Here is a 14,731-nt window from a genome sequence, read left to right on the forward strand (position 1 = left end):
TCGTGGGCGTGGATTTTTTTAAAGACCAGCTTCTATTTTCGTTTTTTCTTCTACTAACCCATCCTCCAATTTGCTAATGCATTCTTCTTCCTCGGTGATCCTGGCCATCAGAGCCTCTAGTTTTGACTGCATTTGGCTCATAGAATTTTTAATTTCTGTCAGATTCGCTGTCATTTCTGCCCTTAGGGATTCTATATTCTCAGTAACATTTTCGTTAATACTTTTTTCAAGTCTACTCATCATCTTGACCATTGTTGCTCTGAATTCCATTTCTGATAATTGGGATACATCCATATGTATTAATTCTGTGGCAGAGGCCACAGACTCATTATCTTTTCTTTGCTGGGGGGGACTTCTCCTTCTCGTCATTCTGATGAGGAGAGATTGCGGGGTTGTCCAGAGCCCAAGTTATTGATTGGGACCCAGGACGTGTGCCCTTGTTTTATAGAGATCTTAGGGATGTGGGCTTCTTCCTTAAAGATTTTATTTATTTATTTGAGAGAGAGAGACAGCAAGAAAGGGAACCCAAGCAGGGGAGTGGGAGAGGAAGAAGCAGGCTCCCAGTGGAGAAGCCCGATGAGGGACTCCTTTCCGGAACGTTGTGATCACACCCTAATCCGAAGACAGGAGCTTAATGACTGCGCCACTCAGGCGCTCCGGGTTGTGGGTTTCTTGATTTTTCAGCCTGCCTTCTGGGGGAGGGGCCTGCCGGCCGGTACTCACAAAACCCTGTTTGGGTAGAGTCTCCGTGTCCCCTGCGAGGGGGGATGGGGATGGGCCCCCTGTGAGCCGGTATTTCCGGGTTATTCTTCTCTGGCGGCTTTCCCTGTCGGTTTGCTATGCCTCTTCTGAGAGTCTGAGCAGCAGCGGCTGAAATTCAGCCTCTGTCTCAAAACAGAGGGATCGTGGATCGTTCTCCACTGATGTTCTGGCCACTTTAACTCTATTTCTGCTGGTGCTGCTCAACCCTGCAGCATCCCAGGCTGTGCACCCCAACCCCGGCGTCCCAGCCCTCACTTCCAGGGCCGGCACATCTCTGTCCTTTGTGTTTCCAACCCTGCCAGCCGCCAGTCGCCAGCCACCCCACGCGGGCTCCCGGAGCTCCCGGTCTCAGTCTGGATCCAGTGAGCACACCGGAGCTCCGGAGCTCTGTGAGATGCTTGGTGGCGCACGCTCCTGGCTCACGGACTCAGTCTGCTATTTCCAGGGTGCGGGTCCGCGGTCTGCCTGCTCCCTGGTGCAGGTGGCCCGCCAGCCACCAGCCGCCCCATGCGCGCTCCCAGAGCTCCCGTTCTCAGTCTGCTGTCTCAAGCATGCGGGTCCGCGGTCCGTCCGCTCCCCCGTGCAGGTGGCTACCGCTTCCCGGCACCCTGACACGGCGGCTCCCTCCCCCTTCTGTTTATCTTCTGATATCTGTGTGCGGTTTCATGGCTCCCCGCTTCGTACCTCGATACTCAGCGCTGGAGATGTTTCATTTGTAGAGATCCAGATGTATCTTCCTGCGTCTCAGGCTGATTCCGTGGATGTTCCTGCTGATCTGGTACCTATCCAGCTCAACTCAGGGGACCAGCTGAAAAAGGGGTCCCCTACTCCTCTGCCATCTTAACTCGCTCCCCCAAAAACCAAGTTTTATTTTGTGATGACAATTATTGATCCTGCTTGCAGTTGAAGAGGAAGAGAGGAAAACCAAATTGGAAATGTTTATCTCCAAGGCTTTCTTGTAAAGCAAGTGACCCATAATTCACGGCACATCAGCTGTAATAATATGCCTAACTGATAGAGCTCACATGGACCTACTGGTATCCGTTCGCAGGTGCCTCCCTTTACCAGACTGTGCAGGGTATGGTCTTTGAGTGCATTGTCATTTAAATAAAGGATGCTACGGATTGCAGCAGGTAGAACCAGCAAAGCTGTTGCTTTCGTATACACAATCTGGCTGATATTTAACCTTCCTTAGGGGAAGAGGAGAAGTTTACAACCCATCCTGGCAGTAGCCTATAGCACACTTCCCTTCATTCAAACATCTCTATTGTTACAGAGCATCACTGCTGCTAACACTGCCCTTGTGTGACTACATAGGGAATTGCTATCTCTGCCACACTGAAAAAGCACCCTCCACTTCACAGATTCAAATACATTTAACACCCATACAAACTTATTTAAAACAAATAAGGAATGCATGGTTTCATAAATATTTCTATAAATTCCTGTGGAAAAGAAGACCAATGAGTTGTCTATAGAATGTTAACATATGAACAAGCATCGTAAGGATTTTTTAAAGAAGTCTTTCCAATTCAGCAAGGGGTACTACAATTTAACTTTTCTCATTAGTAGAGCTAGAGTTCTGCTTCTAGAATTCCCAGTGACTCACTAAGATATTTAGGGCGAATCAATGAACTGAGTTCATGTTCATGATTTTTATTCTGGAATATCCTAATGGGGTCCAAGGACTAAAAGAACCTCATTAATTAAAATCTTACACATGGAGTCCATGATAAAAAAAACTATCAATACTAAATAGTGCCTTATAGTTTAAAAAGTTATTTTGTACCATTTCATATTTAATTTTTATAACTCTGGGGGTTGGAGTAGATAGAGCAATTATTATTACTTTCTTTAAAAATGAGAAAACTAGGATTTAAAGATATTAACTTGCCCAATATAGCTTATAAGGTGTTGAACTGGTCTAAAGACCACAAATTTAGTATTCGAGCACCTAAAACAGTGCCTGACACATATGTAATTTATATTTGTTGACTGGCTGAATGAATGAACATATTACACTACCTCCCCTAACTACATTTGCTCATTTGCAAAGAGTCCTATAGCTACATTCCAGAGTAGTTGATAAGATCATTTACTTTCCAATAAGGAAACAAAAAGCCATTGTGAATATTAATACAGCCATTTATTTTGGTAACATAAGGCCTGTGAGTTGAAAGCATAAGATATTCAATGTTTGGTAACTGTGAGGTTTGAAATACAGTTGATGGAAATTTTGTAGGGTGTTTAAAAACTGATGGGCCAATTATCATTATTACTTTGTGGGAGAGGGACATTTCAGTAAGACTTAATGGGAAAAGTAACATTTGGAAAGCCATTTGAGCTCCCACTATGAAAATAAACAATGCCTGTTAAATTGTTATGCCTTCCATTCATTCATAGTCTGGACTTCCCAGATCAGAGTGGTGTGGTAGAAGAACAAAGGCTCTGGAGTCCAACTCCAGCATAATAATCCTGCCTGCCACTTACAATGGTGTGACTTTGGGCAAGACAACTCCCTGAACATTAATTTCTTTTATCTGTAAATGGGGATATTGTCTACTTTATACAACTTTTGAGATAATCTAAGTAAAACAGAGTCAACAGAAGATCTCATACTGAACAAAATACTCAGTAAAAATGAGTTACCTTTTACTCACTTTTCCTTACTTGTAGTTACCCTTGGTACATGAGCTAATACTGGCCTCAGTAAAACATGGGTAATTTTCCTTTCATTCAGTTAACCAATATTTACTGAGCAGTTAATACATGCTAGGCTCTGGAAATATAATAGTGATCAAACAGGTAAAAATCCCTGCCCTCATGGAGCTCATATTCTAGTAGCAGATATAGACAATAGACAAAATAAGTAAAATATATTGTATGTCAAATAGTGATAAAATGCTTTGTCCAAAGCAGGAAGTACATTCGATTAGGCCTATTAACAAAAGCATTGACCTACTCATGTTCTAGGAAGCATTTGTTATCTCTTGTCCTCTACTTGTTTTTTTAAGAGTTCAGACAACAAAAGCTAAGACTTCTTGACATGGCCCCTTCTAATCTTGAGGTATAAGTAGGAATGGGATAGAATATGAGAGGTGAGCTGTATATGAGAACAGTTTAGAAAATGGTTCTAGTCTACTGAATAAATAGGAGAGCAGGTTCTAATATTTAGCCATAAAGCTGGAATCAACAAACAAAATGTGCATAAAATCACCACTCATTAGGTATAAAGGAGGGCATATGCAATTTGGAAAGAAATTTCAAAATTTGTAACATCTACAAAGTTCTCAGATATCTGCAACTCATTATAGCAGGAAGGGTAGACCCCAAACCGGCAAATATGATCTGGGTGGGATAGTAAATAGCCTAACAAAACCAAAAAAAAAAGCCTTCTGGGAATAACGTGCATCATAAGGTCCTCTCCTTGATTTGTATTCTACAAGCCCTTGATTTCTATCACCTTACCGAACTGTGGAATGTATAGGTCTTCATTTTGTCTATTGTTACTCACTTCACAGAAGGAGAGACTAAACTACCAATTTCATATCTCTCAGCACACCACAGAGTGCACATTTATGGTAAGCTCCCCTACTGATATAAAGATCAGTAGGTTTTTAGTTGTTTTTAATTCACTACGGCTAGTCAATATGCTTTTCAAAATCCTTTGTCCTGGAAGTAAATTCTGTTATGTCCCTATTAACCAACAAGAAATGGTGATAAAGGTGACACAAGGAGCAAGTGACAATATACTGAGAGTTTTATTAAGTTTATTAACAGAGACATACTGCTTTAGTTACCTAAAGATATCAGAAAATTATAACTGTTTCATCTTTGTTGGTAGCTGCCCTAGCCATTCCATTACAGAGAAGGAGTTGATTCATGTGCAGCTGTTGAAAACACAATGAACCAGTCACCACAATTTCAACAAGTGTTGATGCTGGAATACCAACTTCAGATAGTATCTATAACACTGTCATGAAGAAAGTTGACAGTACACTACCTAAAGTAATGATTCTAGTTCCACACTTGCCAAGATGGGCATCACTGCTGTAGAACTGGGTTCTACTGGAGTGGAAGTGAAAATTCACTCTTTCATGGTCCTTTAAATAAGACCAAGTCATATGTCCAAGAATGCTGTTTTTTATTCTCTCCTTATGGTATAAGCTTTATACCACTTGGACTGGACTAACATGAAGTTTGTTTTGATTCCCACAACCAAGTCATTCCTTATATTTGTCCCCCTCTTCTCATTCTTTATGTATCAAAATTGTAGGTAGAACAGTTTACAAGGAAGATTATAGTTCCCATTAGGAAAGGAGCACATTTTTATTACAAATGAAAATTAAGTCTCCACCTACACAAGAGGTTTACAGAATGTGTGTAGTGTTTGTGTATGTTTGGGGAACCTGCAGAACAGATGTAAACAAGTAGACATAATACAATGTGATGAGTATAAACAAAGAGCTCAAAATGGAGTAAATAATTCTTCCATGACTTCTTCAGTAAGTCATATTTGAGCTGGTTCTTTTTTTTTTAAGATTTTATTTATTTATTTGACAGAGATAGAGACAGCCAGCGAGAGAGGGAACACAGGCAGGGGGAGTGGGAGAGGAAGAAGCAGGCTCATAGCAGAAGAGCCTGATGTGGGACTCGATCCCATAACACCGGGATCACGCCCTGAGCCGAAGGCAGACGCTTAACCGCTGTGCCACCCAGGCGCCCCTGAGCTGGTTCTTAAAGAATAAGTAAAGCAGATGGGAGGAAGGAACAAGAGAGGAGTGTACTTCAGGCAAAAGGGATCACCGGAGCAGAGGCACAGAATGCAGAGTACAAAAGTAAATTCAAAGAAAAGTTAGTGGTCTTGTGGGGCTAGAGAATAATGTAAAAGGGTACAGAGGAGCAGAATAGACATGCCTATCCTTTTATTTTTCTATGAGACTTGGATGCTATCTGACTTCTTACATAGTTTCATTAACATCACCGAGAAGCCTTTTTTGATTTTATTTATTTATTTGAGAGAGAGAGAGAACACACATGTGTGAGCGAGCAGGGGGAGGAGCAGAGGGGGACTGAGAGGGTGGCAAGAACCTCAAGCAGACTCCCCACAGAGTGTGGAGCCTGACATGGGGCTTGCTCTCACAACCCTGAAATCATGACCTGAGCCAAAAGCAAGAGTCAGACGATTAACTGACTGAGCCATCTAGGTGCCCCATCACCAAGAAGTCTTATACAAGAATACCAACCACACTAAGATTCTCTAATGAAACCTGGCTACTGACATATAAAGGGGCAGAAAAAAATGTGAAATGGGCAGATAATCAGGAAAAAGAAATTGGACAATGGAAAGTAGAGGGATGATTTAAAGATGCACCTGAGACAGTGTTGGGGTATGGCAGCAGACCTTAGGGATAAGATGGTTGTTTCTGAGCCAGAATTTGGGCCCACAGTATCCACAGCACAGTCAGATAAAAAAAAAAATCTAGTAATGGCTTTGACTATAAATCAAGGGATAATTTTCACATGGAAGTAGTGTGCAAAAGGCATTCATTTGCCAACAGAGATCAGCAGCCATAAGGCAGATACTGCTGATGGATGCATTTTACAAAGATCCACATATTTGATCAGATTATCTCCATATAGTAGACCTTCTGGTTTTTTTTTTTTAATCAAAGTAAAGGCATTTTTCTGACTTTCAGAACACAGGACACCAACCCAGGATTCCCCTCCAAACACCTATCTTCACTCCCTCTTCCCTTCTGATCTTCTACAACTTGTTGTTCTTCATTCTTCTTGCTTCTCTTAGCTTAGGTCTTCTAAGAGCATTCGTGGGAATTGTTTTAGCACTATCAATGGCCCCAAGGTTCAAAAGGGAGTACAGATTTTTAGGAGGCCTCCAAGAAATACTAGTGCAATTCTTGAAAATCTGCATGTCTGAAATTGGGAAAAATCTTTTTTTAAAAAAATGATTTTATTTTTCTTTTATTTGAGAGATAAAGAGAGTGTGCACAAGAGAAAACACAAGCAGAGGGAGGGGCAGAGGGAGCTGGACAAGCAGACTAGAAACTGAGCAGGGAGGCTGACACTGCCTGATCCCAGGACCCTGGGATCATGACTGGAGCCAAAGGCAGACACTCAACTCACTGAGCCACCCAGGTGCTCCTAAAATTGGGAAAATTCTTAATAAATGTTTGAAATCATTAGAATACATCCAAACCATTCTTTATTTCCATATACCATAGATCTTTCAGAGCTGGAATAGGACTTAGAGACCACATAATTTCCTCACTTTACATATGAAAAAAATTAGAAGAGAGGTGAAATGACTTTATCAATACAGTTATTGATAAATCAAGGAGCTAACACTTAGATTTCCTATGAAATTACTCTTTTCTTTTAAGGCTGAAAGGACATGTACTAAATGATTTAGTTTCTTTTTTTATTATGGCAAGAAAACATGTAACAAGATCCACCCTCTCAACACATTTTTCAATGTACAATGCAGCATTGTTACTTACTGTACAATACGCACATTCTTGTATAGCAAATCTCTAGAGCTTTTTCATCTTGTACAACTTTTTTTCAAAGATTTATTTATATATTTTTGAGAGAGAGTGAGCATGCAAGAGTGGGGGGAGGGGCAGAGAGAGAGAATCTCAAGCCGACTCTCTGCTGAGCACAGAGCCCTATGTGGGGCTCTATCTCATGACCCTGAGATCATGACCTGAGCCAAAACCAGGAATCAGAAGCTCAACCAACTGAGCCACCCAGCTGCCCCTCATCTTGCATAACTTTATGTACTTTCTTTAATGGTCTGTTGAAGTTACATTTTTAGTGACCGCAACTCTTGTGCATTTCTAGATAACTTCCCAAGTTTATGTTATATGAAGCCACTGCAATATAATCTGGTGTCTTACTTCAAGTTGCTTCATTTTAGTTTAATGAGGACTCTAGACTGTATGGGAATGATTACTTTCTTCCACAGTTTTGTATTTAAAGAATAGGGACCTTGATAAATTGTATTCAATTAAAATAACAAACGTCTGTTCAACAGAAGCAGCATAAGCAAAGTTAAAAGACAAGCCATAGGCTGGGAGATGATATTTACAAAGCATAGGAATTAGTACACAGAATAGATAATCTCCTTCAAATCAGTAATAAAAAGACTAACAACCAAATAGAACAATGGGCAGATGATACGAATAGGCAATTCATAGAAGAGGAAACCTATATGGCCACTAAACACGTGGAAAGATATTAAACCTCACTAGTAAACAAGAAAATGCACATTAAAACACAGTGAGACATCATTTCATACACACAAAATTGGCAAAATGTTTTAAGTGACAATACTGAGTGCTCAAGGATGTGAAGAAACAGGAACCTTCCTCTACCACTTGCAGGAAGTATAAAGTAGTTGTTATGGACTTAATGTTTGGTGTCCCCCCAAAATTTATATATTGAAATCCTCCCCACAGTGTGTTAGTATTAGGAGGTGAGGCTTCTGGGGGGTGATTAGGTCATGAGGGTAGAGCCCTCATGAATGGGATCAGTGTGCTCATAAAAGAGGCCCCTTTGAGCTCTCTAGTCCTTTTTTTTTTTTTTTACCATATGTGGATACATAAGTCAGCAGTCTGAAATTGGAAGAGAGCCCTCACCAGAACCAGACCATGCTGGCACCCTGATCTCAGAGTTCCAATCTCCAGAACTGTGAGACATAAATTTCTGTTGTTTATAAGCTCCCCAGTCTATGGTACTTGTTATAGCAACCCAAGCTATAAGACAGTGGCATGACAACTTTGAAGAATAACTTGGGTGTGTCTTACAAAGTTGACAGATGTATATGCTCTGCAACCCAGTAACATCACTTCAAGGTGAAAATCTCACGCATACACAGGAGATATATACAAAGATGTATACTGGAGTACTTTTTGTAGTAGTGAAAAATGAGAAAAAACCTACAAAATTTATCAAGAGGGACATGGATAAATGCATTGGGAAACAGTTATTCATAGAATGAAATACTCTACAGCTGTTAAAATGAATAGGCATGTATGTACATCAAGATAAATAAATCTCAGAAATATTGAGTGAAAAATGAAAGTTGCTTAATGATATGTATAGTATGATACAAATTTTGTAAATATTAAAACTGCCAAATACTGTTTCTAGGCGTATACATTTGTACAAATACATGGATGGGAAAGACTCACACCAACTTCAGGATGGTAGTTCTGCTGGGGAGGAAGGGAGAAAAATGTGATCAGGAGGGGCACAAAGTAAAAGTCAACTGCTCAACCATATTTGTATTCTTAAAGGACTGGAAACAAATATGGAAAATATTAATGTCTGGTAAATCTCACTTTGATCAAAAACTAAAGTTAGCCATATGGTAGAAATTATGTCAACTCTGAGCCCTGTTTTGTCACCCATCAGCTTTTGCATTCCAAATTGAAAGAGAGTTGGGCTTAGGTGCCCTTTTTATTTTAAATAAAGTCCCTTAAAGAGATAAGCATATATAATTACATATCATAAACTTTCACTATGTATACCGTCAAGTGCATACCAGGATCACATTTTAAGTCATTCATTTGTTGTTCCTCAAAAAGTGATAGCATCTACAGATATTAGCTCTGTATTCAAGTCAATGAGACGACTCACTGTGCCCTATTGTTATTTACCCACAATGTTGTTCACTTTCAGGTGACTTTGGTGTGCTTGCATTAGGCCCAGACATTAATTGGGAAGGTAAACTGTTTTTAGCTTGAGGAAATGTGAGGCAGCAGCCTGATTCTTTGCAAATAATATAGAAAAAATCTTAAAAGTCAACAAGCAATAGTTCAAACATACACAGTTGAAAACTCTTTAGTAGCCAGAGCTCAGTGAGGAAGAAAATCCTAGAAAGTTTAGGAGGGGAATGACTTCAACTAATTTTAGAAAGTGATTTACATGGTCTTAGAACTGGTTTATAAATAAATGGTCACTATCTAAATCACATAGATGAGTGATTTCTGAACTTATGCTAGTATCAGAAAATTATACACGCTTGCCAGGGCTTATATAGATAAAACAGATTTGTGTTGTGGACACAATTCCCTACTAATAAACTAATTAACTCAGGCAAAATGCAGAAACTCATTAAAAGCATGAGAAACAAACTGAAGACTTCAGAGGGGAGGGGGTGGGGGAATGGGATAGTCTGGTGATGGGTAGTAAGGAGGGCACGTATTGCATGGTGCACCGGGTGTTATACGCAACTAATGAAGCATCGAACTTTGCATCGGAATCCGGGGATGTACTGTATGGTGACTAACATAATATAATTAAAAAAATCATTAATAAAAATAAATAAATAAATAAATTCATGTTAAATGCAAATGTACAATTATCTGCAATTGTGATAACCAAAATAAACAACACAGAACCATAAGAAGATCCTAATAAAACATTTGAAATTGAGAACTTGACTTTTAGGAGTTAGAAAAGTAATCAAAGAGCAAAATCAGTTCATGCTAAGGCAGGATTTCATTTATATGGTATATCCAGGAACAGTGCCAATAATCCACAAGGTTTGAAAAGCCATGAAATTCCTCCAAATAAAGGTAGAGGTACTTATAAATGGGCTGACTTCTCAATGTGGATACACACTCCAAAATGCTGTAGAGCTGTGCAGTGATACTGTCCCCTCCAGAATACTCTTCCCTCCTTAGCTTTATGAGGCCACAATGTCTCATTCTTCAGGTCTTAGCTATTACTTCATGGGAAGTCTTTCCACCTTCTCTACCCTCCACATCTCAGGTTCTGTACTCCTGCTTGGTATTCTACTACACTCTGACAATCACCCATGACAGTATTTAAATTTTATTCTAACTTTCTGTTGTCTCCTTTACTAGACCATAACTCACGAGCCCAGAATCAGTTCTGTCTTGATTCTTAAAATTTTCATCCAGCAAAGCACAGTACCTGGCACATAGTAGGAACTTGACAAATATTTGCTGAATATATCAATGAGTAGATGGATGGGTGCATAGATAGCCAGATATAAGTATATTAATGTGTTGATCAAATTCTACACAGTGCAAGGTAACCATTTTTTAAAAGTATATTAGATAACATGAGGGTCTGTGTCTGTGTGTTTCTTCAAATGTGATGGTGATGGATTATACTATGCATGTGTTTATGGAGAGGGAGGGACTTTCTAAGAACACAAATATGAGTATGCCTAAATAATTCCTGAGGAGTCATAATTTTTCAGATTTATGTATTTATGCTCAAACTGCTTCCATCCATGTTTCATTTATTATTACAACCTCCAACCAAAATAGATAAGGACAGATATTATCAGTCATTTTTCTGAAGGGGAAAAGAATTGAGAAGTGAAGTGAACTTGCCCAATTGCAAATGGTATCACAATAGCCAAGCTGATGCTCCAGCCACTAGAACAGTGTATTCCCATAAGATCACAAGTACTATCACAATCTTTCTAGAGCTGGAGCAAGAGATATAACCAAATATCTAAGACAGAAAGAAAGCCATTAATTCATAGTGACTAATCTGCTTTGTAGGCTCTCATAAAGGAAATTTAGCTTCTGAGTTTAAGTTACGTATTTAACTAGCATATACAAAGGGATATTAGGACTGGGATGGAAGTTTACTTTTTGTTTAAGTTGATAAAGTCTTGCATTAACATTGGTCATTCAGTTCAGTAGAAGAAATCAGCAGGCTGATAAGATGAAATGCATTTAACAAGAATGACCAAGATTTCAGCTAGAAGAATTAAGTACGGTATTTTTCTGAACTATAATTGATAAGAAAAAAAGTTGAGTCTGATTCATCTTTGTAATTAATACCATGTGGAAAATAACATTGAGATTAAAACATTGATATTAATTGAGCTCCTTTTTGAGCCTTATAAATGATCTAATTTGAATACTGGTATACAAACACATTGGAATGAGCCGCTCTCCTCCATATTTCTTTTCCTTAAAAAAAATAATACAACTCAGTAGGCTGTTTTCAAATATAGGAAGCAAAGTAGGTGCTGCTTCCAAAGCAGTTTTCTGAGGGTCAGATATGAATGCGATTTTATTACATTTTCAACCTCACATGATGTCTTTCTATCAAGGAGCTCAAGGACTTCACAGGAACAGCCACTTCCCTGGAGCTTGATCAGCAGGGATCTGTGGAAGGTGCCACTGTCCAGAAGTGAAAGGCAATGGTGACCTTCTCAGACAGAGTGGAGAAGATCAGGCATACTATTTTCTCAGGCTCTAGTAACCTGTTCTCACTGTCAGACAATATTCAAACTCTAAAGGCAGATTTCAATGTTAAAAAGAAATCTATGTGTTTACAATATTTATTGTAACAAATAACAACGTGCACCCCTTTATTCTAGCCCTTCTAGCTTTACCCCATCTCTAATGTACTGGCTGATACTGCTTTTTCTTTCAGGTCTTTCTCTCTGATGGGCTACTTGTTGCTCCTCTGTGCTTCAGGAAAATAACAAATAATAGGGACAAAAGTTGCCTATGCCTCAAGAACTGACATAACAATGTAAATATTAGGGCAGGGTACCATAATCATAATTGCTTTGATTAAATGTCTACCGTATGCCAAGCCCTGTACTATCACGTACTTCACATCCACTATCTCATTTCGTTTTCTCCCACAAGCTATCAGATAAATATTACTATTGTCCTTATTTTGTAGGAGAGGAATTTGAATATTAGCTCATTAATTTATTTACCCAAGATCTCACAGCGACGTAAATGGCAAGCTCAGGATTTAAACCAAGGCTGATCCGGTCCCAGAATCATTTTTCTATGCCACACTGCCAACCTGAAACAAAATGATGTACTCTAAATATGGTGTCAGGTGGTATGCATGACTGCAAACAGAAGAAATTCCAAGCTTTCAGATACTTTATGGCTGAAGGGATGATGTAGAACTAGCACTTGGTGGCGGTAATGGCTAATAGTTGTTGAGGGCACAGTACAGGCGCTGTTCTAATAGTGTCACATGCATTGACTCATTTAATCCTTACCCTACCAAGTAAAATATGTGGTATTGTAATGCCCACTGCAAAGATGAAAAAATTGGCACTGAAAGGTAAAATGACTTACTCAAGGTCACACAGCTGGGAAGTGGAGGAGCTAGAATCCAAATCCAAGCGGTCTGGCTCCAGAGTATACACGCTTAATCACAACACTATATTAATGAGAAATTGGTTGAGGTTAGGAATTGTCCCAAGGAAAAAAAGTAATCACACAGTTTTAGAGCCAGAAAGAACCTTAAAGATTATTTGGTCCAACCTTCTTATCTTACCAATGAGAAAAGGGAGGCAGAGCAGAGCATGTTTAACAGACTTGCCTAAGGTCACATGGTTTGCAAGTAGCTTGAGACTGCATTACAGCCCAGGTCCTCCCTCAACCCTAGTCACACATTTGTTCTATTCTACCACATTATGCTCTCCCAGATACACTCATATGGCAAAACAGGAGTCAAATTCAGTTAAACTGCCTTTTGTGGGCCTGTACCTGAGCTACTGAACATGACTGCAGAAAATTCACATAACTGAATTGATGGGCTTTACCTTCATTTAAAGTATTCATTCATGATCACAAGCCTCGACTGAGCACTCATCTCTGCCCTGCAATGCTACTTCTGCATTAAACTTGCTTTCCCATTCTTCAAAGTGACCATGATATATCTTCACCTCTCTCCTCAATTCTTCCACATCTTTCCCACTTCTCTCCTGCTTCCTGCTTTTAACTGACAATTTCACCTCATACTTTGTGGAGAAAACAAAAGCCATCAGAAAGAGCTCTCTCACCTTCCCACCACCGAATCTACACACTGACTTATATCTTTATCTATTCTTTCTCTCTGTCTTATTGAAATGGAAGGAGTGTCCCCCAATGCCATCATTGCTTGCCTGTTCAAAGACTTTGCTCCTGCTGGTACTCCTTTTCTTCTGCATCATCACTTTTCCCCTTTCTATTGAATGTCAGCCTTGACTTCTACTCTTTCAACAATCCCGATTTCCCAACCATCAGTAAATCTGCCTTTTGATTCTAACTTCAGAATCCATGTTGAATTTCTCCATTTCTCTTTATCTTTGCTAACATCATTTTTTTAAAAAAAGATCTATTTATTTATTTGAGAGACAGTGAGCAAGCAAGGGGGAGAGAAAGAGGTAGAGGGAGAGAGAGAATCTTGAGCAGACTCCCCACAGAGCATGGAGCCCAAGTTAGGGCTCAATCTCACAACCCTGAGATCATGACCTGAGCTGAAATCAAGAGTCAGATGCTCAGCAAACTGAGCCACCCAGGTGCCCCATGGCTAACATCATTTTTATCCACGTCAGCATTTTCTCTTACCTGGACTCCTGCAATAAATAAAGAGCATAATTAGCTGTTGTGCTTCCATTCTTGACTACCTTTCATTCACTCTCCACAGGCAGCTAAAGTAGTCTTTACAAAAAATATAAAACAATTCATATGATTCCTGTGCTTAAAACCTTTCTATGGATCCCCACTGCTTTTAGAATAAAATCCAAACTTCTTAAGGCCTATAAACCTTGTATGATGTGGCACCTCTCGCAACCTTATTTCATGATATGTTCCCTTTCACTCAACTATGCTGGGTTTCCCTCCGTTCCTGCAACACACCCAGCCTTTCTTGCCTTAACCTGTGCTTGCTGTTTCCCAGGCTATTTGTGTGACAGACGTCTTCTCTTCATCACACCTCAGCTTGAAATGCATCTTTTCAAGGAAACCTTCCTTCCATGTTATCTAAGTAGGTCCTGCCATTTTTTCCCCTCATCCATAGCTGTCTGTCCTCACACTTACCACCATCAGTAAGAATTTTGTATATGTATTCATTTATTTCTGTTCACTTACCTGCCTCAAAGTTCAATGGGGGACCTGTGTGTGTGTATGTATTTTACTGTTGTATTTACAATATGTAA

At 39.6% G+C, this 14,731-nt stretch overlaps 1 protein-coding gene across 10 annotated transcripts in view; it reads right to left on the bottom strand.

The window, feature by feature from the left end:
- Nucleotides 1-14,731, bottom strand: part of ENOX2 (ecto-NOX disulfide-thiol exchanger 2) — a 258,701-nt gene that overhangs the window by 179,779 nt on the left and 64,191 nt on the right. For 3 of the 10 annotated variants that reach the window (XM_034649154.1, XM_034649148.1, XM_034649153.1), the window contains exons 3-4: nt 12,885-12,969; nt 12,509-12,600 (exon numbers count right to left, since the gene is read on the bottom strand). The exons of 6 other annotated variants lie outside the window; for them this stretch is intronic. The gene's annotated coding sequence lies outside the window, so the exon portion shown is untranslated. Of the gene's footprint in view, nt 1-12,508; nt 12,601-12,884; nt 12,970-14,731 lie in introns of those variants that run through there. One more of the 10 variants, XM_034649155.1, reaches the window with a different exon arrangement.

The sequence above is a fragment of the Ailuropoda melanoleuca genome, chromosome X (genome assembly GCF_002007445.2).
Source record: "Ailuropoda melanoleuca isolate Jingjing chromosome X, ASM200744v2, whole genome shotgun sequence".
Taxonomy (NCBI): domain Eukaryota; kingdom Metazoa; phylum Chordata; class Mammalia; order Carnivora; family Ursidae; genus Ailuropoda; species Ailuropoda melanoleuca.